This window comes from Hyposmocoma kahamanoa, unplaced genomic scaffold (assembly GCF_003589595.1).
Source record: "Hyposmocoma kahamanoa isolate Upper Pololo Valley unplaced genomic scaffold, ASM358959v1 92, whole genome shotgun sequence".
NCBI classification, from domain to species: Eukaryota; Metazoa; Arthropoda; class Insecta; order Lepidoptera; family Cosmopterigidae; genus Hyposmocoma; species Hyposmocoma kahamanoa.
The window spans coordinates 18,678,153-18,682,174 of record NW_020654748.1 but is presented as its reverse complement, the minus strand read 5'-3'; the positions used below and the strand labels follow the sequence as shown (position 1 = coordinate 18,682,174).

The 4,022-nt window shown below is 37.5% G+C and overlaps 1 protein-coding gene across 1 annotated transcript in view; it reads right to left on the bottom strand.

The window, feature by feature from the left end:
• LOC113236430 (elongation of very long chain fatty acids protein 7-like) overlaps positions 1-3,257 on the bottom strand; it is a 149,504-nt gene extending 146,247 nt beyond the window's left edge. Inside the window, exon 1 of the mRNA XM_026472485.1 lies at positions 3,043-3,257. The gene's annotated coding sequence lies outside the window, so the exon portion shown is untranslated. The remainder of the gene's footprint in view (positions 1-3,042) is intronic.
• Between the last annotated feature and the right edge of the window lie 765 nt (positions 3,258-4,022).

Genomic DNA, 4,022 nt, shown 5'->3' with positions numbered 1-4,022 from the left:
TAAGCAAAGTTTGAAGTCGGTTTTTTTTTTGTTATAAAAATTACTTTATTTTTCAATTTTTAGTGGTAGAGTGAATGCAATTTGCTAATTTGCTAAAAATGGGTAGACCTTCTAAGCGCGTTGCGCAAATGAGACAGCGCCGTTTGGAGGAAACTTGTGTAGAAAAGAACGAGCGTTTAAAAAGAAATAGATAGAAATGCTGTTAATATTTCAAACGAGAGTCTTGAGCAGCGGGACAATAGACTTTCTCGAATGAAGGAACATACGCATTTTTCCCGGCTTAATGAAAGCTCAGAAAGTCGTGAACGTTTATCAAACGAAACCGAAGAGCAACGTTCTCATCGGCTCGACTTGATACACGCGCGTTTATCAAACGAAACCGAGGAGCGACGTTCTCATCGGCTCGACTTGATACACGCGCGTGTAATTCCATCAGCGAAGTCACCTGATATAGGAATGTGTCGCCGCTCACAAAGCAACTCCAGCTGAGCCGTCGTTAATTCTCCAACCCGCAAGCTATTCAAAAGATGAATGAACTCAATGTCATTTTGTTGACGCATATTCAACGTAAGTTCGCAAAATGAGAATAGCTGTCCGTATATTCCCCACTGTTAGACAAGTTGACACATATAATGAAAAAATGACAACTGAAAATGCCAAGGTACACCGTACGTACAGAATAAATACTGTAGACGAGTCTCGTGAGGCGGCAACTTATGGCAGAAAGCCACCAGACAATGCTATTCCTAAAGACATTAATAACTGCGGTGGTTTTCTACCAACTATTAATTTGGGTGTCGAATCGGGAGTTATGTTAAGGCGTAATATTTCCGTATCCGATGGGTTTGTGAATGGAGCTATGGGTATTGTTAAAAAAATTTAATGGCCGGCTCTCCGAAGAGATCAAATGGAGGAAGGCGAGTTACCTGAAGCTGTACTTATAAAATTTGATGACGCGAGTATTGGACTAAGAATGAAAGATGATGACGGTTGCGTAGCCGTTTCACCTGTTTGCACAAAATTTCAAGCACAAAAAGGATATGGAGATGTCGAGCGCAGAATGTTACCGCTCATCTTAAACTGGGCAGTAACTGTCCATAAATTACAAGGTACCACCCTTGATAAAGCAGTAATTGATTTAGGAAAAAATAATTTTGTAAAAGGACAAATTTATGTGGCCCTCAGTCGCTTAAAAACTTTAGAAGGCATAGTTGTCTGATTTGGATGCAAATAAATTATTAAGTCGACCCCATGACGAAAAAGCTTTGACCGAAATGACGAGGCTGCGTAATCTCTCCAAATACTAGTTTTGATTTATATTAATACCACAAATGACAGTTCCATAAAAATATTAAGATCTGTCTTGCTGCTAGTACCCCGTTTTCGTTGTGTTCGTTCCATGGCTTGAGGAAGCAAAAGCAGGAAAATTGAAAAGCAGGTAGTCCTCGATCGAATTATATGAGCCCAGACACAATGTAGTTACTGTACACTATTGAGGAGTTCCTCTCATCCGTTTGCCACTTCCATCATCATATCAACTTTAGATGACCATAACATTTTATTTCCTTTGTAATTACACTTATGTGCCAAGTTTTATTACAATCGGTTAACGGAAAGTGCGCGAAACCGGATTCATCACCCTAGTTTATCACCCTTAGGGGTGAAATATTTTCTTCAAATTCAAATGGGACCAATGCTGGGGTACCATCTTTCCAACAAAAAAGAATCATCAAAAAAAAACTTACTGTCGTATTGAGAACCTCGTCCTTTTTTTGAAGTCGGTTAAAAATCGGTTCACAAATGCTGGAGTTATTGTGGAACATACATATTACAATACAGTAGAAGAAAGAACCTCCTCCTTCTTTTTTAAATCGGTTAAAACAAATAAAAATTTATTTCTTCATTGGTGGCCTCCGACGACTACGAATCACAATTACTTTTAAAAAATTTTGAAAGGTCGTTGTAAGCACCAAGAAATGATTGCTTGTCAAGTCACCAACCAGTTGAATGTGGATAGCCTTTGTCGTGGAACATACTAAAAGGGCTATGTACATCTTCACCAGCCTATATCCACGACCTTGACGACTAGCAGTTAAGTTCACTTATTTTCTTGATTTGAATGTTATATATTTTTGAATTCAGGTAGACAAAATCCGGCTTCTAGGACCGTGCACGGGACTTAACATAGGACAATAAAAAAATTGGTGTTCACTACTTAAAGTACTCGCATAGTAAAATCAACTATTAAAACAATTACTCCGTATAAAGTTTAGGCGCTATTTGTATAATAAATCTTCATGCGTGAACAGCCACCCTTAGAGGTGGAATATTTCCTTGAAATTGAAATGGGACCACATCCAAGGTACCCTCTTTCCAACAAAAAAAGAATCATCGAAATCGGTTCACAAATACCGGAGTTATCGCGTAACATACATACAAAAAAAAAAAAAAAAAAAAAAAAACATACAGTCGAATTGAGAACCTCCTCCTTTTTTTGAAGTCGGTTAAAAATCAATGCCACCACGATCAAAGCAACCGCGCTAGTGTAAAAATCTCGTAGGTTCGAATATGGCGGAAGTGAAAACATAAAAACGGAAAAAAATAAAAACAAATAACTTTGTAACGAATGAACTTTTGTCATTGCCAATAAGTTTAAAATGTGTGTAATTTATGGTTTTGTTTAACGGCTAAGTCTGTTCATCAATATTTGACGAATTTTTTTATGTTTATACGAACGAAAATCACCACATTTTCAATTTTTTTTTCTCTGACACTATACATATTTGTCACACCGGTGTTCTACTCTCGCATTTGTATTTGTTCAAGCTATAGGAATCTGGAAGAACAAGGGCAAGCACGTCTCAAAATTGAGGTTTATAAAAATATTGTTCAACGTTTAGCTGTATGATTTTAATTTTTGCCTTTTTGTTAACGGAAACAATTTAAAATGTAAAAACGGAGATATATATTCCGTGACGTATACTCAGTATAGATATCTTGACATTTATTTTTTTGATTTTCTTATAAACAATTTTTTCCTACCTTTTATCTCGTCGCCACTTGTTATGTTTACTTTCGTTCCTGAGAACACTGGCTCGGCACTGGCTGTCCACTCTTTGTCATTGGCTCTCGTGATACTGACTGGGTGTACCCACGCATGGACACACGAGACAGCGTGTAGGTACGTCAAGTCGCGTACACTTCAGTTAACAAGGGTCAACTTAGAAGAATAAAATCTAGCCGCGGTACTTCACGAATTGATTTCGATACGAGTGATCTAATTGGCGATAATATTATTATTGATCGTTAAAACCTTATAACATTCACTATTCATGCGTCATAATCACAACTTATCGATAACGGCGAACATTAATTCATCCCATCGTGGAAAAACATTCATAGCAACTATAGTACATCAACTACTACAAATTTTCATTGGCTTTAGCGATGTCATGAACGTGAAAATTAGTATATAATACAATATAATGATATAGGGTAACAATGCATATGGTAAACAAACGAAAAAATCTCGAAAAGCTCCGAAGCTTTGCATTTTGATTTTTAATAATTTTTTTATAAAAATAACCGACCCGGAAACTTTACTTATCTTCAATAATAATAATAATAACGCACACACTCAACATAGCCCCGCACTAGACAACCATAAATTACACCCAAACTCACGAGAGAAATAAATGTAGACCATACAAATATTCCTCCCGGCCCAGTAATCGAACCTCTGCGTGGTAGTCCGCATATAGTAACCGTTTGGCCACGAAGGCAGCTGCTTTCGCCGTGTTCTTTACCGCTATCTCCTCAACGAATCATATGAGTCCAAACACAAGTTAGATGCTGTGCACTGTTGAGGAATTCCTCTCATGTGTCTGCCATTTCCACCATCAGTTTAGCTCCAGGTCACCATAATATTTTATTTTCACTGGAATTACTAGACGTAACAAAACTAGCAATGGCACTAGAGCTCCTTGTGAAAGAGTTCGTCCAGGGAAGTACTGCCACCTTAC